The sequence below is a fragment of the Anser anser genome (assembly GCF_964211835.1).
Source record: "Anser anser genome assembly, chromosome: 4".
Taxonomy (NCBI): Eukaryota; Metazoa; Chordata; class Aves; order Anseriformes; family Anatidae; genus Anser; species Anser anser.
Window position 1 is genome coordinate 23481696 of NC_139724.1, and position 21984 is coordinate 23503679.

Here is a 21984-nt window from a genome sequence, read left to right on the forward strand (position 1 = left end):
ATTTAGCTGTGGACATAATGACACATACACAACTTGTGGTATATAAATTAAGATATGTAATAAAAGGTCATTCTCACATTGGCATAGGAACTCAAAAGGAAAATGGTCAGAGTGCAACCTGAATAACAATTTGATCTGGTTCTTCCCAGGCCCATTGCAGGTGCTGTCAGCCCATCAAAGGCCTGTCTCCATAGGCCTAGAGGAGCAGATGGACACAAAGGCAAGCAGGAACCTAAATTAAGGGCACAGAGGAAGGGAAGCCCTATCCAGGCCCATCCCAGGGCTGAAACAAAAGTGTTTCACCCCAGCCCCAGCGACCACTTGTGCTGCACATCGAAGCAAGTCAATGTTAGAGAAGCACCTTTAGGACTGATGGGGATCCACCATTTAGGGGTAAGGGATACATTATGGGATGCAGGTCAAGAATATTTGGGGATTGTACAGAACTTATAGGATGTTTAGAAGAGGAATAAAAGTTGGGGAAGGGGAGGGATCTAGGTGATTTGGCGAGGGACAAGCATGGAAAAATAGAGTGATAATGGGATGAAAGAGACTGATGGTGAGTAAATGGGTTGCCACACTTGTCTATCCATGCCCTTGTGCCTGACCAGTTGTTGTGGTTTAACCCGGCTGGCAGCTAAACACCACACAGCCGTTCGCTCACCCTCCCCCCTCCCTCTCTGGGATGGGGGAGAGAAACGGGAAAGTGAAGCCTGTGAGTTGAGATAAAGACAGTTTATTAAGACAGGAAAATAATAATAACAATAATAATAATAATAGTGATAATGGTAATAGTATTAACAATAATAATGTGTAAGAAAACAAGTGATGCACAATGCAATTGCTCACCACCCGCTGACCGATGCCCAGCCTATTCCCGAGCAGCCGGCCCCCCCACCCCGGCCAGCCACCCCTATATATTGTTTAGCATGACGTCAGATGGTATGGAATACCCCTTTGGCCAGTTTGGGTCAGCTGTCCTGGGTCTGTCCCCTCCCAGCTCCTGCTGCACCCCCAGCCTGCTCGCTGGCAGGACAGAGCGAGAAGCCGAAAAGTCCTTGGCCTGGTGTAAACACTGCTCTGCAATAATTAAAACATCAGCATGTTATCAGCGCTCTTCTCATCCTAATCCAAAACATAGCACCCTACCAGCTACTATGAGCTACTTAACTCTGTCCTAACTGGAACCAGGACAGATATCCACCCCTTATTCCATACCATTTATGTCATGCTCAGGTTACACTCTGTCCAATACATTCTAATTAATCACCATTTTCATCTATGATATATAGCAATCATGGTAGTGATGACATACATTATTATATAATAATTAACATACTACAATTCAACTCATGGGCTATTCTCACCCAGTATCAAATCCCCTTGAGGTACACACCGGACCTCCCCATTCTTTTGCATTACCCACCAAGTGCATCCAGGTCCCTGAGCAAAAGCAATTCCACGAATGGGTTTGCCTTTTCCTGAGGCAGGAGTAGCCCAGACTGTTTTACCCAGCATGTTTCTTACGTGCACTACAGGAACTTTATCCCCTTCTACAGTGCGTAACAGGTTTGATTGGGCAGGTCCAGCTCGGTTGGCAGATCCCCTGGTATTGACTAACCAGGTGGCCTTTGCCAAATGTGTATCCCAATTTTTGAATGTCCCAGCACCCATTGCTTTCAGTGTAGTCTTCAACAGTCCATTGTATCGTTCAACTTTTCCAGAGGCTGGTGCATGATAGGGGATGTGATACACCCACTCAATACCATGTTCTTTGGCCCAAGTGTCTATAAGGTTGTTTCGGAAATGAGTCCCGTTGTCTGACTCAATTCTCTCTGGGGTGCCATGTCGCCATAAGACTTGCTTTTCAAGGCCCAGGATAGTGTTCCGGGCGGTGGCATGGGGCACAGGATATGTTTCCAGCCATCCGGTGGTTGCTTCCACCATTGTAAGTACGTGGCGCTTGGCGTTGCGGGTTTGAGGGAGTGTGATGTAATCAATCTGCCAGGCCTCTCCATATTTATATTTCAGCCATCGTCCTCCATACCAAAGAGGTTTTGACCGTTTGGCTTGCTTGATTGCAGCACATGTTTCACAGTCATGAATAACCTGTGCTATAGTGTCCATGGTCAGGTCCACCCCTCGATCGCGAGCCCATCTGTAGGTTGCATCTCTACCTTGATGGCCTGAGGTGTCATGGGCCCATCGGGCTATAAATAATTCACCTTTATGTTGCCAGTCCAGGTCCACCTGAGCCACTTCAATCTTAGCAGCCTGATCCACCTGCTGGTTGTTTTGGTGTTCTTCAGTAGCCCGATTCTTGGGCACATGAGCATCTACATGGCGTACCTTTACAACCAGGTTCTCTACCCGGGCAGCAATATCTTGCCACAATGCCGCAGCCCAGATGGGCTTGCCCCTGCGCTGCCAGTTGTTCTGCTTCCATTGCTGTAACCACCCCCACAGGGCATTTGCTACCATCCATGAATCAGTATAGAGATAGAGAACTGGCCACTTTTCTCGTTCAGCAATATCTAAAGCCAGCTGAATGGCTTTTACTTCTGCAAACTGACTCGATTCACCTTCTCCCTCAGCAGCTTCTGCAACTCGTCGTGTAGGACTCCATACAGCAGCTTTCCATCTCCGATGCTTTCCCACAATACGACAGGACCCGTCAGTGAACAAGGCATATTTCTTCTCATTTTCCGGTAGCTTGTTGTACAGTGGGGCTTCTTCAGCACGGACCACCTCCTCCTCTGATGATATCCCAAAGTATTTGCCTTCTGGCCAGTCCATAATCACCTCCAAGATTCCTGGGCGACTGGGGTTTCCTATTCGAGCCCGCTGAGTAATCAGTGCAACCCACTTGCTCCATGTAGCATCAGTTGCATGATGCGTAGAGGGGACCCTTCCTTTGAACATCCAGCCTAGTACCGGCAGTCGGGGTGCCAGGAGGAGCTGCGCTTCAGTACCGACCACTTCCGAAGCAGATCGAACTCCTTCATATGCTGCCAATATCTCCTTTTCAGTTGGAGTATAGCGGGCTTCAGATCCTCTGTATCCCCGACTCCAAAACCCCAGGGGTCGACCTCGAGTTTCCCCAGGTTCTTTCTGCCAGAGGCTCCAGGTGGGACCATTCTCTCCGGCTGCGGTGTAGAGCACATTCTTTACATCTGGTCCTGTTCGGACTGGCCCGAGGGCTACTGCATGAACTATTTCCTGCTTAATTTGTTCAAAGGCTTGTCGTTGCTCAGGGCCCCATTCAAAAGCATTCTTCTTACGGGTTACTTGGTAGAGCGGGTTTACAATCAGACTGTAATTTGGAATATGCATTCTCCAAAACCCCACGACACCTAGGAAAGTTTGTGTTTCTTTTTTGCTAGTTGGTGGAGACATAGCTGTTATCTTGTTGATCACATCCATTGGGATTTGACGACGTCCATCTTGCCATTTTATTCCTAAAAACTGGATCTCTCGTGCAGGTCCTTTAACTTTATTCTGTTTTATGGCAAAACCGGCCTTCAGAAGGATTTGGACTATTTTCTTCCCTTTCTCGAAAACTTCTTCTGCAGTGTCACCCCACACAATGATGTCATCGATGTACTGCAGGTGTTCAGGAGCTTCCCCCTGCTGCAGCGCAGACTGGATCAGTCCATGGCAAATGGTAGGGCTGTGTTTCCACCCCTGGGGCAGCCGATTCCAAGTATATTGGACTCCCCTCCAAGTGAAAGCAAACTGTGGCCTGCACTGTGCTGCTAGAGGGATGGAGAAAAATGCATTAGCGATATCAATTGTGGCATACCACTTGGCTGCCTTTGATTCCAGTTCATACTGGAGTTCTAGCATGTCCGGCACTGCAGCACTCAGTGGTGGCGTGACTTCGTTCAGGCCACGATAGTCCACTGTTAGTCTCCACTCACCATTAGACTTTCGCACTGGCCATATGGGACTATTAAAAGGTGAATGAGTCTTGCTGATCACTCCTTGGCTCTCCAGTTGACGAATTAGCTTATGGATGGGACTCAGGGAGTCTCGGTTGGTGCGATATTGCCGCCGGTGCACAGTTGTGGTAGCGATCGGCACTTGCTGTTCTTCAACCCTCAGCAACCCCACAACAGAAGGGTCCTCTGAGAGACCAGGCAAGGTAGACAACTGTTTAATGTCCTCTGTCTCCAAAGCAGCTATGCCAAAAGCCCAGCGGAACCCTTTTGGGTCCTTGAAATATCCTCTTCTAAGATAGTCTATGCCAAGGATGCACGGAGCATCTGGGCCAGTCACAATACGGTGCTTTTGCCACTCATTACCGGTTAGACTTACTTCAGCCTCCAATACAGTTAACTGCTGGGATCCCCCCGTCACACCATAAATACAGATGGGCTCTGGCCCTTTATAGCTTGATGGCATTAGAGTACATTGTGCACCGGTGTCTACCAAAGCCTTATACTTCTGTGCGTCTGACGTGCCAGGCCATCGAATCCACACAGTCCAATAAACTCGATTGTCCCTTTTCTCCCCCTGGCTGGAGGCAGGGCCCCTCTAGTCCTGGTCAGAATCTTCATTTCTGTGTTTAAAGGACTGCCTGCTGGAAGTTGGAGCAGCAAACCTTTCAGAGAACTCCCTTTTCCCAATTGTTTTCCTTTGCAATTCACGTACCCGTGCCTCTAGGGTCGCAGTAGATTTTCCATCCCATTTTCTCATGTCCTCTCCATGGTCACGTAGGTAAAACCACAGGGTGGCGCGGTGTGTGTGCCCACCATATTGTCTTCCTTGCATAGATGAACGTTTACCCCTAATAGCTGAGACACTGGTTTGTACAGGTGGGGAGGAAAATAATCTCTCTTCAAGTTGGTGGATCTTTTCAGAAAGTTTCTCCAAGGTATTCTCTTTTAGCTGGTGGACACTGGTTCGTTCAGGTGAAGGGGAAGATAATCTTTCTTCAAGTTGGTGGATCTTTTCAGAAAGTTTCTCCAAAGCATTCTCTTTTAGCTGGTGGACACTGGTTCGTTCAGGTGGAGGGGAAGATAAATTCTCTTTAAGTTGGTGGACCTCTTCAGAGAGTTTCTCCACAGCTGAGACACAGGCCTTTAGGGAAGAGGAGAGATTTCCTTCGTACTGCCGGAGTATTTTAGTCACTTCATTCACTGTGGGATTCTCCTCCTCTTTCCAGGTTAGTATTGCCAATGAGTTGGCATATGATGATGGGGCACTCTGTACAAACTTCCGCCACATAGGTGGTGTACATCGGACTGCATCTGGATCTGCGGATGTTTGTGCGTCGTCTAGGTCCTTATAAATTACTTCCCGTACGGCCAATTCCCTCAGGTACTGAATTCCCTTCTCCATGGTGGTCCATTTGCTTGGTAAACATACAAGTTCTTCCTTGAAGGGATACCTTTCCTGCACAGCTGACAGGAGACGCCTCCAGAGGCTGCGAGATTGTGCTCCATCTCCAATTGCTTTGTCAATGCATGCGTCCCTAGCAAGGGATCCCAGCCGCCTGGCTTCCTTGCCCTCCAATTCCACATAATTGGCTCCCGTGTCCCAGCACCGGAGCAGCCAGGTGACAAGCTGCTCGCCTATACAGCGACCAAAATCTTTTCGCACATCTCGTAGCTCACGCTGGTATAGAGTCCGGGTAATTACTGTTGATTTTTCGACATCCTCATCCTCATCTTCAGTCTTCTGCACCTTTGATGGCCGGTGTAGAGTCCGGGTAGTTACTGTTGATTTTCCGACATCCTCATCCTCATCTTCAGTCTCCTGCACCTTTGATGGCTGGTATGGAGTCCGGGTAGTTACTGTTGATTTTTCGCCATCCTCATCCTCATCTTCAGTCTCCTGCACCTTTGATGGCCCAGCCTCGTCTTCACTACGCCCAGACTTAGCAGAAGACTGTCTGCGTTTTAAACGACCTGAGCCTCTATACCATTTTTTCACCTTGTCTACAGGGACAACTTGCACTGCTACAGCTGTTTTCTCTGACCCAGACACAGGGTCTGCCACAGGGGTTGGAATACCCTCTGCGGGGTCAACTTGCACTGCTACAGCTCGTTTCTCTGACCCAGCCACAGGAGTGGGAGCAGCTGCACGAGCTGGGGCAGCTGCAGGAGCTGGAGCGGCTGCAGGAGCTGGAGCTGGAGCGGCTGCAGGAGCTGGAGCTGGAGCGGCTGCAGGAGCTGGAGCTGGAGCGGCTGCAGGAGCCGGAACGGCTGCAGGAGCTGGAGCTGGAGCGGCTGCAGGAGCTGGAGCTGGAGCGGCTGCAGGAGCTGCAGCTGGAGTGGCTGCAGGAGCTGGAGCTGGAGTAGCTGCAGGAGCTGGAGCTGGAGCGGCTGCAGGAGCTGGAGCCGGAACGGCTGCAGGAGCTGGAACTGGAGCGGCTGCAGGAGCTGCAGCTGGAGTGGCTGCAGGAGCTGGAGCTAGGTTGCTAGTAGCATCAATTGCAGCTCGATAGGCACAAGCCAGACCCCAGCACGCTACAGTGATTTGTGTCACTTTGGAACTGCCAGTGTCATGACACCTTTTTTTCAAGCATTCTGCCAGCTTTTTAGGATTTTGCAGTTGTTCAGGGGTGAATGTCCAAAACACTGGAGGTGACCACTGCTCTAGAAACCTGCCCATATCCTCCCACACTCCCTGCCACTCGCAACTATCCCGCCTCAAGACAGATCTCCGGATGAGATTCCTAAGTAGTTGTTTAACCCTCCACAAAATCTGAAGCGCATTCAGGAGACATAACAACAAGAGCAGGCTGGTCTGAGTATCCCAAGGATATTCAACATCTCGGAGAACCACCGTAACTAACTCGGGGGATAAGAGGGTGGTGGTGAAGGAGAAAGGGAGAGTGAACAGGTAGGGAAACATGTCTTCCCCTGTCCCCTTCACAGATTGGCTCCCTAACGAAAACAGGCAATAGGTGTAATTGCTAATAGTTTCCGAGATATGGGTTCCAAAGTATAGAGTCGACGTCAGTGCTGAGTACAAATACCAGGTTAAAGTCGTGACCAGATATTTCATCATTTCATAAGCCATTGCTACACCGCACAGTACCATAACAATCTTAAACCAGGGCCCGGAAAGGATAAACAGTGCAACAGGGAGCACATACAGAAAGTAACGCACCATAAAACTCAATTTGGAATACAGGTACAGCAGACTGGAGATTAAGGCAATCAACATCGTGACTAGCAACTATTAAGCAGGTCCAATACTTATACCAATTTTAGTTTAACACACTCTGGTCAGATTTGTCGATATCTCAACCCTTCGGGCCCCACGTTGGGCGCCAAAAGGACTGTTGTGGTTTAACCCGGCTGGCAGCTAAACACCACACAGCCGTTCGCTCACCCTCCCCCCTCCCTCTCTGGGATGGGGGAGAGAAACGGGAAAGTGAAGCCTGTGAGTTGAGATAAAGACAGTTTATTAAGACAGGAAAATAATAATAACAATAATAATAATAATAGTGATAATGGTAATAGTATTAACAATAATAATGTGTAAGAAAACAAGTGATGCACAATGCAATTGCTCACCACCCGCTGACCGATGCCCAGCCTATTCCCGAGCAGCCGGCCCCCCCACCCCGGCCAGCCACCCCTATATATTGTTTAGCATGACGTCAGATGGTATGGAATACCCCTTTGGCCAGTTTGGGTCAGCTGTCCTGGGTCTGTCCCCTCCCAGCTCCTGCTGCACCCCCAGCCTGCTCGCTGGCAGGACAGAGCGAGAAGCCGAAAAGTCCTTGGCCTGGTGTAAACACTGCTCTGCAACAATTAAAACATCAGCATGTTATCAGCGCTCTTCTCATCCTAATCCAAAACATAGCACCCTACCAGCTACTATGAGCTACTTAACTCTGTCCTAACTGGAACCAGGACACCAGTGTAATCTGTTCTGACTTCTCATAAAATTCCTTTCTAGCTTTTTTCTCAGGTAAGGAACTCTATCTGCTGTGTCTGCATGTGTGTATGTATGGAATGTCAGCCACTGGTGTGGGACCCCAGGTCACAAGGTCTCTGTGGGGGGCCAGCACCTGTATGGGGCCGGCACCTGGAGGAAGTATCTGTCTGGCTGCCAGCGGCTGGGCTAGTAATGCAGGCTGGAGGGTCTGTGTGCTCAGTGCTACTGACCCTAAGTGAGTGACACCAAGCACCAGCTCTGGGTGTGGGACCTGTGACTGTGGTGCAGCACCTGGAGTTGCAACAGACCTCTGTCTTTCTCAGCCAGAGAGGAGCAGGATCAGGATCAGGATCAGGCTGTTGGAGGATCAGGATCAGGGAGCAGGAGCAGGATCAGGCTGTTGGTGTTGTCTATGTTTGTATGAGTGCTCTGCGTATCTGCCTGTACGGAGTGGCCAGCCATTTATATACATTTCATATACATGTGCTCTGTTTGCATCTGTCTGCTGGGAATATATCTTCAGCCTTGTTATTGGTTGTGCCTGGGGCATGAAATTGCAGCATCCTTACCTCTCTTGGGCTTTTGGACCTGGCCTGATATTTTATGCCAAAAATAAGTACCTGAGGAGCTTTGCAGTTTGGAAATATGTCCAGAAGTACCTGAACTGCCCCTGTATCTAAAGAAGGTTTCCAATTTACAGGTACCCTGACTGTACTTTGCTATTAAAAACAACAACAACAACAAGAAAAATTATGCATTTCAGCTATTCACACTCTAAAGTCACTTAAATGAAGGACAAAGTAAAATCCCCTAAGATTTCGTAATGCAGATGGCACTACTTATTTATATGGTATTACATTAAATATATTAAATAGAACTATGGCCCCTCTAGACCCCTCTTTCTTCTTTGTATAAAGTAAATTTACATACCATCACATCCAATAATCAGGATTGTAAAGAAAACCAAGGCTAAAGTAATTGTGGTCAAGAATCAGTTACTGTTTATCTAACCCCTTACTGAGTGACTTTTGCAATTCACGTAGGATACCTGAGAAAATGTACTGTTGATCTGTTACAGACAAACTCTAACAATATTATAAAGTTACTTATTTCAGGACTATTTCTTTTCCATGATATAGCTATCACTTTTCCAAACATATCTTGAATGTGTTTACACAGCTTTTATTGTTTGTGCTGTCTGAAGAAAGCTGACGCTCATCTGCATGTCAGCTACATTTTTCTTATTTTTAATTGAAATATTGTTCATTTTTTTTTCTCCTCTCCTCTCCTCGCCTCTCCTCGCCTCGCCTCGCCTCTTGCTACTGAGTTCACCTAATATTTAAAAATATGCCTTGAATATATACAGAATTTTATATTACTTATCACAGAATCACAGAATCACAGAATGGCCGAGGTTGGAAGGGACCTCTGAAGATCATCTAGTCCAATCCCCCCCGCTGAACAGTATCCAGTCTAATAGCTGTGGTTTTTTAGACACAAGCACACTGTAGATGTAGAGTGTTACTTTGCACTGTAGAAACTGTATTTGAAGACAGTGTAATTACTATTGCTACATATATAAAGAACTGGAAAAACAAACAAACAAAAAAAAAGGAAAGAAAAATGTACTTATCACATGCCATGACAAGCTTACTGAGGCTTTAAATGAACATATATATTTATAAAATTGCCTTTGACAATTCACAATATCTGATTATGTGGCAGGATGCTCTGACAAAGGATTTGATTATATGGTACACTGAGCCGTGGCTAGTAAATAATAATCTTCTACATTCATGGTTCTACTTATTATTGTTAGAAAAGTGGTACAATATTGAAAATTATTAAGTGCCACAAACAAATCAATTATTGATGCAAGACATCATGTATCATTTGGAAACGATAACAAAGATCTTTTACTTCATTTTACTTCTGCATCAAGGAATTTTGTAAATGGCAGCAAGTGAAATGTTGATCATTTTATATAAGAAAGAATTGGGCCAAAGCAAATAACACAGGACAAATTGCTGTATATTTTATTTCAAAAATATTGTACTTTTGTTTGACTGCTAGTAGTTTAGTAAGTGTTATCTAATCAGTTCTGGTCAGAAGTAAGAATATACTTGGTGACAGTTAAAATGTTCAGAGTGATTTAAATGATTTAGCTGTCTGGGACAAGTTTATTCTGGTGGATGCACAGCGGTGAGAATTCATTTCATTTGCATGATTAACTATCTGGCGGTAAGTCAGCTCCTTACAGAAGATACATTCCCTTTATTGCAAGACACTTTGCTTTGCAGCTTGGTGCATTATTGTGGGCAAAGAGCTGCTATAATGCAAATACATTACTTGATTCCAGGCTCCTAGCCTCTCAGCACAAAGTCCAGGTAAGTGAATTCTCTGAAGTTACATATGTGGAAAAGGTTTAAGACTCAAATATGATGCTGTCAATTGAGATCTCAATTCTCAAGTCAACAAACCTCAGAATCCATGATTGGTTTTGAAAATGGAAGTTGAGAATCCATCACTAAAGTTCTTCATTTTTTTTCTGAAACCTGATTGGACTTTGACACTCATCTGTAGATGGAAACTACAGCAAATCTAACATTACCAATTGTTGCTGTTTGTTGCTCAGTCTTGTCCTATTATGTTGTATGTGTGTTTGTTTGTTTGTTTTAAAGTAATAGCCTGTCGTACTCCCTCATCCATGACTGGCTCGGTTAAGCCTTTTTTAAAACCACAATTACTGTACAATTTTTAATCAAAAAAATCATATTTTTAAAAGAGCAACAGTAGATCTTGCAAAATCTTTTCTTTATGCATCAATGTATTTTCAATAGGTAAAATAATAAATTTTAGCAATCTCATATTTCAACAATGAACAAGGGTGAGATCTGACAGGACGCCAAGTAAATATATTGAAAATATGAATATATTAAGGAAATTCAAGTAACAGAGACTTCAACTTGTCTACTTAGCATAGCACAGAAAATCTGCCATGTAATAACACTTAAGAATAACTTAATGTAAGAAAGAATAAAACTACAACAAAAAAGTAAAATCTTACAAAATGTTTGACAGTTCTTATAAATTGCAATTTTCTTTCATGCATTAGAGACAATCAAGTTTGCTCCAAACTTTTTTTCTAAAAATTAATTTCCAAATCCGTATCTTCCTTAAAATTCACACTATATTAAAAACAAAAGAAAAAACAAAACAAAACAAACAAACAAAACTAACCTAACATAATCAACCCCCCCACCCCCACATAGACTGTCTTGCCACTTTCTTAAACAACAAACTCTAAATTATAAAATCTATAAGAATAGTATAGTGTCAAGGGATCTTAAAGCACTATTTCTACTTACTGGCTCCCTTGCTGTTGATAGAGAACTCCATTCCATCCCAACCTAGGGCCCTCAGTCTCTCGCCATGAATCCATCTGGGGGTGGGGGTGCCTAGGGAAGTGTGAGATTTGAACAGACACTTAATAAACTCACAGCATAACACTGCAACCTTCTGCTTTGACAGGTACTCAGGTACAATCCTTGCAGGACGATTGGGGTGTGGAGGCTGCTAAACCTCCAGCAATGGTAAATGGAGCTCAGTCCTGCAGCAACACAAAAAAGATACTAGACAAATAGAAACTTCTTACGATAGTGTCTCAGCCTGCTTTGCTTCATACTTACCACTATTTACTCACCAGAAATCCATTGTAGTATTCGATTTATACCACAGAATATAGCAAAGATGCCAGTCGGGTGTTAGCACATGTTCTACTAGATGCCATAAAGACACATTTTTTTCTTCAGATTAATTTTCCTTCTTCTTCTTCCTCTTCTTCCTCTTCTTCCTCTTCTTCCTCTTCTTCCTCTTCCTCTTCTTCCTCTTCCTCCTCTTCCTCTTCTTCCTCTTCCTCCTCTTCCTCTTCTCCTTCTTCTTCTTCTTCTTCTTCTTCTTCTTCTTCTTCTTCTTCTTCTTCTTCTTCTTCTTCTTCTTCTCCTCTTCTTCTTCTTCTTCTTCTTCTTCTTCTTCTTCTTCTTCTTCTTCTTCTTCTTCTTCTCCTTCTTCTTCTTCTTCTTCTTCTTCTTCTTCTTCTTCTTCTTCTTCTTCTTCTTCTTCTTCTTCTTCCTCTTCTCCTTCTTCTTCTTCTTCTTCTTCTTCTTCTTCTCCTTCTTCTTCTTCTTCTTCTTCTTCTTCTTCTTCTTCTTCTTCTTCTTCTTCTTTCTTCTTCTTCTTCTTCTTCTTCTTCTTCTTCTTCTTCAGATAATCTTCCTTTCCTATTAAAAAAAACCACCAACATAACCCACCATGTATATATATATATATATAAAACACCATATATAACACCATACACCATATATATATTGCAGAACAAGAGTCAGAGGGATCTAGATAATTTAAATAGAACTTTTTGAAATTTCTCAGGTAAAAACTTGCTCTGAAGTGTGCAGGCTACCCTCTCATCTTTACAGAATCACAGAATCAAAGAATGGTTGAGGTAGGAAGGGACTTCTGGAGATTACCTAGTACAAAGACCCTGCTCAAGCAGGGTCACCTTGAGCATGTTGCACATGGACACAGTACATGTAGATGTGACCTCACCAGGACTGAACAGAGGGGAAGGATCCCTTGACCTACTGGGAACACTCTTCCTAATGTATCATTGACCAGGGCACATTGCTGGCTCATGGTTAACTTGTTGTCCACCGGGACTCCCAGGTCCTTCTCCGCAGAGCTTCTTTTCCAGCAGATCAATCCCCAATAAAAAAATATGTACAGGTACATATGGTTATTCCCCTTAGGTGGGAAAAAAAAAAAAAAAAAAAAGCCTTCCAGGAAAAAGAAGCCTTGCTGAAAAAAAGCCTGAAAAAAGCCTTGCTTTCAAGGTGGACAACATCCATTGCTCTCCTCTCATCTACCCATCCAGTCATTCCAACATCAGATTGGTTAAACATGATTTCCCCTTGATGAAACTATGCTGACCACTCCTGATCATCTTCTTATCCTCCACGTGCTTGGAGATGACCTCCTGGATGAGCTGCTCCATCACCCCATCACCTTTCCAGGGATGGGGATGAGGCTGACTGTAGTGTAGTTTTCTGGGTATTCCTTCTTGTCCTTTCTGAAGATTGGAGTGACATGGGCTTTCTTTCAGCCTTCAGGCAACTCCCATGTTCTCCACAATCTTTGAAAGATGTTGGAGAGTGGCTTAGGAATAAAGTCCACCAGCTCCCTCAGCACTCACGGGTACGTCTCATCTGGGCCCATGGATTTATGGGTATTAAGCTTTGTGGGTATCTTAAAGCAGAATCACCCCAAAAAATATGCATTTAAAAAGAATGGGAAATGAGATAGGAAACACTTTAGACAAGGCTAGTCAAATAAGTGCAGTTTCATTTTAAAGTTTCAGAAACAGAGGAAATACATGCTGATATTAAACAATACACTTGAAGTTAAAACTGTTAAAAAAAAAAGTATTCTTAATGTTTATAAGCACCTGGAGCTCCTGCTGTACAAGGACAGGCTGAGAAAACTGGACCTGTTTAGCCTGGAAAAGAGAAGACTGAGGGGAGACCTCATCAATATTTATAATTATCTGAAGGGAGGGTGTCGAGAGGATGGAGACAGTCTCTTTTCAGTTGTGCCCAGCAACAGGACAAGAGGCAATGGGCACAAACTGAAGTACAGTAAGTTCTGGCTGAATATGAGAGGGCACTTCTTTACTGTGAGGGTAATAGAGCACTGGAAGAGGTTACCCAGAGAGGTTGTGGACTCTCCTTCTCTGGAGATACTCAAAATGCATCTGCATATCATCTTGCTCAATGTGTTCTAGGTGATCCTATTTGATAGGGGGGTTGGACTAGATAATCTTCAGAGAGGTCCCTTCCAACCTTGGCCATTCTGTGATTCTGTGATATATGTTTTTTGGCTTTATTTCTGTAATTTTTCAGTCTAAAAACCATGTCATGATGTACAAAAATTCCTGCAATGTTTGGTTGACATTGATATTTTCAAGTGAATAAAATCAGTTCAGCAAGTCTGATAGATCTATCAAGAGTTTTTTAAGTGTACATCGTTGTCTATTTTCTGTCTAATCAATAAGTTTGATTACTTCTGTCATTTTTTTGCCAGAGACATTACAGTGATTTCAGCAGCTTTTTGTCATACTATCTAATGTTAAGTTTACATTTAAAAGGACACCATACAAAGAATAGAGTATGCACCATACAAAGAATAGAGTATGCATAGTAGTTTTGTGAAAAACAAGTACAATATTTTGTGGGGCATTTCCATTTACAAACTAAGTACAAAATCATCTCTCTGGTAGACACAAATACAGTATGATTTATGACTAAAAAGATAGTATTATTTTCACTGATTTATTGTATTCAAAATAAAAAATGTGTGACCTACAACATAATCTCGATCAAGACAAGAATAAGAATGTCACAGCTTGGTTATACATAGTGTAGAAAGATTTGTGGATTACTCCACAGAGAAAACAAGATTACAAATGATTCAAACAGTGTAGAAATGAACTCTGCAAGGGAAGAGTATAGACCATTTTAGAAGGTACATGCATCAACATGTTCAACAGAATGGAGACTGTCACTCCAGCATCTCCAGGTGTTATTTTTTGAGTAAGTATAGCATGAAAGTGAAATATTTATACAATTGCACAAAACTGAAGTATTTGTGTTCTCTTAGAGTGGGACCAGTCATGAAATAATGTATTAACATTTTTAAACGATTTTTTTCATAGTCTGGGCAATTTCTCCATTTGCTGTAACTGAGCTCTCTATCCCTGTATTCCCATATGGAGATTATTCAGAATGTAGCAGTAGACATATTGCAGGAAAGGTAAAACATAGGATTTTTCAATGGTTTCATAGTACTATTGGGAACTAATTTACTTAAAAAAATAGTTGAGAAAAAGAGATACATGGACTATGACCTGCACTGAATATGTGGCTTCTATTCTTTTCAAAACCAAATCCCTCAAATAAAGGAAATATTTTGATATACCTGCTTTGACGTTGACTTCAAGGGGACTTCAAACACCACAAGCTACATGGAAACTTGGAGAATTTAAAAAACAGCAGACTAGAACATGTCAGCAAATGGAAAAAGTGAAAAACACTTTAAAGAGGAAGATGAAAGCTTCAAAATTCAGGATAGAGCAGAATGTCACAGTCAGGAAAGAAAGAAAATTGTGGAGACAAAGAAGTTAAGTAAGATAAGAGAAAACAAGAAAAATTAAAACAAATCAAGCAAGACAAACAACAATTTAATTATCAGCTTGGTCAACTAGCCAGGAAGTTAGAAGTAGAAAAACAATAAATAAGTATTCAGTAAGGAGACAAAAGTAGGAAAGATTAACTTAACATACAAAAAAGCAACAATGGTTAGTTATTATTATATATGCATAATGTCTGTTTACAATATACTTGAGTCTATATCATCCGTACTACTCAAGGTTGGATACTGCTAAGCTCATTTTCTTCATTGTCTTTGTATAAAGGAAAACTGTACTCCAGAAACTCAAAGAAGAAAACGAACTTTCATACCATAGAATCATAGGATATCTTATCTTGTAAGAGACCCACAAGGATCATTGAGTCCAACTCCTGGCTCCAGACAGGACCACCCAAAAATCAAACCATATGACTGAGAGCATTGTATAGTACAACTGGAGACCTACCATCCAGAATAACACCTGACACAGATATAATGGACATGATATGGTATGTTCTACAGCATTGTGACCTTGTTTGTTTGTTTGTTTTCAAGCAAATGTGAATTAGAATTGTTTTTAGGTAAATGAAGGGTTTAAATATGTTATGAGACCTCTCCAAATCCTCTCAGAAGAGTGGGTCAATATTTTTTGTCTTTTCCATATCGTTTTTAAGTGTTCACTCCTAAAAAAGCTCAGATTTCCACTTCTGAAAAATATTTTTATAAAATATTTATTTATAACTGTCCTGGTTCCAGTTAGGACAGAGTTAATTTTCCTCCTCGTAGCTGGTAGGGTGCTATGTTTTGGATTAGGATGAGAAGGGCGCTGATAACATGCCGATGTTTTAATTGTTGCAGAGCAGTGTTTACACCAGGCCAAGGACTTCTCGGCTTCTTGCTCTGTCCTGCCAGCGAGCAGGCTAGGGGTGCAGCAGGAGCTGGGAGGGGACAGACCCAGGACAGCTGACCCAAACTGGCCAAAGGGGTATTCCATACCATCTGACGTCATGCTAAACAATATATAGGGGTGGCTGGCTGGGGTGGGGGGCCGGCTGCTCGGGGATAGGCTGGGCATCGGTCAGCGGGTGGTGAGCAATTGCATTGTGCATCACTTGTTTTCTTACACATTATTATTAATACTATTATCACTATTATTATTATTATTGTTATTATTATATTCCTGTCTTAATAAACTGTCTTTATCTCAACTCACAGGCTTCACTTTCCCGTTTCTCTCCCCCATCCCAGAGAGGGAGGGGGGAGGGTGAGCGAACGGCTGTGTGGTGTTTAGCTGCCGGCTGGGTTAAACCACAACAATAACAATATTTTAAATGGATATTAATAAAATTGAAATTTATTATGGACTTTTCTCCTTAGTAGACTTTCCTAACTACTTTCAGAAATGTCTCCTTTCTTTCTTTCTTTCTTTTTCTTTCTTTCTTTCTTTTTTTCTTTCTTTCTTTCTTTCTTTCTTTCTTTCTTTCTTTCTTTCTTTCTTTCTTTCTTTCTTTTTCTTTCTTTCTTTCTTTCTTTCTTTCTTTCTTTCTTTCTTTCTTTCTTTCTTTCTTTCTTTCTTTCATCAAAACATTATTCTTTACTTAGATACAGAATTTATTTGTCATCATTGCTACAAATTATATAAAATAATTCAATTAAAAAAAAAAAAAGCAGGAAACAACTTTAAAATCTGTATTTCCCTTCCATACTTATTTCACATGTGCAATCATGGAATCGTAGAATAATTCAGGTGGGAAAGGACCTTACAGATCATCTATTTCCAATCCCATGCCATGGCCAGAGGCTTCTTCCACTATGTCAGATTTCTCAAAGCCCCATAAAACCTGGCTTTAAATATTTGTGTGGACAACGTGTTCCAGTGCCTCACCACCCTTTGAGTAAAGAATTTCTTCCCAATATCTAATCTAAAGCCACCCTCTTTCAGTTTAAAGCCATTACCCCTTGCCCTATCCCTACAATCCCTGACAATGAGTTCCTCCCCATCTTTCATATAGGCCTCCTTTAGTTTCTGGAAGGCTACTATAACATCTCCCCGTGTGTATATATATATATATATACATGTATATGTACGTATATATGTGTGTGTATATATATATATCTGTATTCATATCCTCCACTCTCCAAATATCATTTAAAAACAGGCTTGAATCACCATATTGAAAGTGGAGTTTAAAGTGACCTTCCTTTTCTTTATCTTCTTTTCCTGGAACAATTTTAAATCAAAGAAATATCTCCTTTTAAGTAGTCAGAAGATTTTATCTTACTCCAACTAGTTAATTCATTCCTGATGACAGGAATAAATTCGGAACTTATGCAGTCATGTATTTAAAGAATATTTGTATATATGTGAGATATTTCTTATTAGTAATGCTAAATTTCTGGTTTCTGAGTTTTATGCGTACTCTCCCCTTATACTCTTTATATCATTGGTATGTTTCATTGTAGAGGTGATGATGGAACTGCAGCAATGATGAGGCTGTATCCATAACTTACAAAACTGCAGTAACACTATTGCTTCATGCACAATAATTGCTCCGGAAAGTTCTTAACTCTCAAACTTTGAGAACAGGTTAAAAAATCCATTTCTGCTACTATTTTATGAAATCTCCTTGTAGGTTTATGCATGTTTAAATAAAGGTTGGTTCTAATCTGAAAATGTGAGCCTACTTATCTTTAGCATGCTTACATATCCTGGTAGCTGATGTTGGGGAAGCACTTGAAAGGAAGAAAAAGCTTTCCATTTTTAACTCAGTGAATTTCAGAACAGAGCAAACAACACATGGACTTTAAATGATAATGTTTGCTTACAGTAAACAGCACACTTGGTAAGCCCTGGTTTTATTTGGCTGCATATATATAATTTCTAAAGTACATTTTACAAAATGAAGAAAATTCCAGTAAAGTACACTTGTGAATGAGTAAACAGTGTAAGGGATTAGGGAACAGACAATACTGCTATACAACCCCATAATGAGGCATCTAGCTGTGATAAGAAAAAAATTAATTTTGTGTTGTGAGCTTCTCCCTTGTTTTCACAGTAAAAAAGTGTGTGTGTAGAAATATATATATATAAACTTTGGAAACTAAGATTTGAGCTGTAAAGCCTAAGCATGCAGGGGCTTTCAGTGCAGTAATTTTGCCATAATTCTCTTTATATTCAGCTTAGTAAAGAAACTCTGGAATACCAAATATTCCAAGCGCCTGAAGTACAACAATGTGATGACAATATATACATACGTACATACATATATATATATATGAATAAAAATTAAAAAATAAATAAATAAAAAAATAATGATAGTCAAGAGAACCCAAACTTTTGAAAACATTTACTAGACTTGAAGCTAAAAAAGAAGCTGGAGAAGTATACATAATTCATTTATTCAGGTGCAAATATTTCCTCTTCCTTGTACTAATGGACCTACATAAGGAATCCAGGGAACGCGCTGAAATTGCTAGCAATATCATCCTGACAGAGAACGGACAAACTGAGACATTTGTAATGATTCCTGAGGAAAAAAAGAAGTGTCACATATTCCAAGTAGAGCAAAAAATGAGAATGAGAAACCCTTCCACTTCAGAAAAGCCTGGTGTTTTGTCTTGTGACTGTTCTTTGCTGTGGGACCTAGTCACTAGTCCAAAACAATTTGAATTACAGTGTATTCATGTAAAAAGTAGTAACCAGACTTCTCTGGCATAGCTGTGTCCTTCAAACAAGAACTACTTCAACCAAAGAATCTTTTGATTATTTTTACCTTTCACATGTCTTGCATTTCAAGGTAAAGATGTCAAAATCATAAATTTAGGTGGAAGAACCATGGATGCTCATCACTTAGCAAAACACTTCCATTTGAAGTGAGGTGTTAGCACATTATTTAGTTTTATTCCAGTTTTTGCTTAAAAAAATATATTGAAAGAAAATAGGACTGTAGGAAACATTGCATAAATTCTTACATTCTGGTAAAATCATCCATTTTCTTCAAAAACAACAACAACAAAACTCTACATTCAAAGCAACAAAATATTGTTCATACTGTTCTTGTTACTATCTGAGAAATTTTCACAAAAAAAAATCTCAAAAGATGCTTTTGAGGACAATTTATGGTTTACTCTCCACTTACAAAGCTAACCCTGAGATGCCCCTGTCTTTATAAGTATTCCAGAATGGGAAATGGATTGCATTCATGCATTCCATGTACTCCACTGGTATTTCAAAGAAATTCTTTGTATTCTGGAGACTGGTGTGATTACATTGATTATGACAAATTATACCTTGATGACTGTACATAGACAGTTATGTTCATAAGGCTATCAATCCACCTTATTGCGGTAGGAGGGACAGAAGCTCAGTCCAGGCTGATCTCCACTTGAATGAGTACCCTTCAGCAAGTTTTTCTTACAGCTCTGAGGCTTCCTTTTAGTAAGTATGGTTATTTTAATTCTAACAAGGCCAGATGTGAAGAAAAGCGCTTTTTACTGGTGCTGTGGGCAAAGTATCAAACAGAAAAAAAATAAATATATATATATATTCATATATATATGAATGCTTTTCTTAGGAACTGTAACCACTCTAAGTTCTTTGTTTTGGTACCTCATATTGAAATTGAAGTTATAATCTGTCCACATCCTACAGAACTTTCCAAACAGAAATATGGTGTTTATGTGTCAACTGCCTTACATTTGAAACAGTTCATATTGCTCCTTTTACTAGCTGCAGTATAATCAGCTACCTTAGATCTTCTATTTCTCTCTGAATGGGGGACAACTCTCTAACATTTTCACCATTCTGGCATCAAAGATACAATAAAATGTTTGGAAAATAATGATCATAGAACATTACGGCAGACACAGGTTATCTTTTTTTTTTCTTGTTCATAATTTTTATCTGGCCATGAGAAGATAACTCTGTAAGGCATGCTATTCAGCAGGTGATACAGTTTGATATAGGAAGTCACTCCAGATCTTGAAACCCACAGTTAGTGAAAATTTAGTGTTCTGTTTGTCACTGATAACTTCTTAAGACCTTTACCACTGCTTTGGTTGCCTATTTTTATTGAGACAGGTGAGACATATTTTGCACTTCACCAGTCCCCTCCCCTGCCACCCCTCTCCCCCCCTTCAATTATTGAGGTACCTAAAGTATAGTCATTAAAAAGATTAGCTTTATGCATTTTAAATTATATTTTTTCCTTTCTTCAAAGTCAAAATTTTAAGGTATTGTGCTTGTGTTTTCTAATGTACTATGAAGCTAAATCTTAGGGAAATCAAGAAAAACATTTTAATCTAATTCTTAAGGATGGTTCTAACTATTCTATTCTATTTATTTATTTATTTATTTATTTGTCAAGACATAGTCAGATTGCAGGGTAACCAGTCCAGGGGGTTGTTTAAAGAACTCCCTTGTTCTTATGGTCTCTAGATAAACTCCTGTTGTACATGAAAATTCTAGAGAGTTCATGAGAAAAAAGTGTGGTAAAAGCTCTTTGTCTGAGAAAAGTAATGTGAACTTTAGGTTTTTGGAAGAGAATTGGATGCAAATGAATTTCTTTAGTTAAATAAAATACATTTAATTTTATATACCTTACATATATACTTTTATATATGTATATATATACTTTATATATATATATCTTTATTCTATTTTTAAACTGGGTAGTTTTTACATGTTGTTTTTAAAAGTTTCGATATGACCCTTTTATCTGTCATGAAAAGAGATGTCTCTTCTGTTGCTGGATGACATTAACATTGCACAAGATAACTTGTGTTTTTAAAGGTCTGCAGACTCGATGCGAATGGAAAGTAATGGAGAAGGATACATACCATTAGGTTATTTTTTCCTCTTCCAATTGTAATACAAAAACACAGTTTTTGCATTGTATGCTTTTGATTATGTTTCTTCTTTGTTTGTAGGTTTTCACTTTCAAGAAAAAATCACTGTTATATGCCCATTATTATGGATTATTATTATATATTATTTATATTATTATATATTATATATATTATAATATTATTATATGCCCATAATACACAAGTGTAAAATAGTTTACATGGCTAGTCAAAATCACTACTCTACGTTATACCTATTGCTATCTGTTGCTTATTACTTTTGGAACAGGTGCAGCCCACAGTAAATTTCAGCCCTGGTCTCATAAGTACAGGCCACAATCCTGCATTGTTAAATAGATGAAGGCTGAAATAATGACTTGCCGATTTGTTGAACACCTGCCACGGTGCTAGCCATAGCTCTAAACCTACACATTACCCCATATTGTAGTTGTGCAGGCATGTGTGGACTGACTTTGGGAAAAATAAACTGCAGGATCCAGAACAGCTTTCAAGAGCCCTCAATTGGAACAGGCAGGAATATGTATAATTACTTTTCTTCCAAAAATCTTAAAAATAGCATTCCAACATGGAAATTGTCTTAATCACTAATTAAATCTTAATAGATAATTAAATAATAATGAATATTCATGATACAACAATAATGCCAGTAAAGACAAGTACATGGGGGAGAAGTTAAACTAGTTCTTAGAAACATCTTTACTGTGGAGAGGGTTAGAGCCTTTCCTTATTAACAGTGTTTTATTTCCTTATGCATCAATACATATTGCCAAATTTGTGCATCCAACATTTCAATATGAGAAAATCCTAGGTCACTTAATCAGTTTTTTTGAAAAGCATTGAAAAATGAGTAAGGTCTAAGCCAATGGAAATTTTAGGATTTGTTTTAAGTGTGAGTAGAAATAGATAAATAGTGAAGGTTTTTAAAATCCATCCTGTAGTTTTCACTTTTTTTTTTTTGTCTTCCAGCATTAGTCATGAAAAACT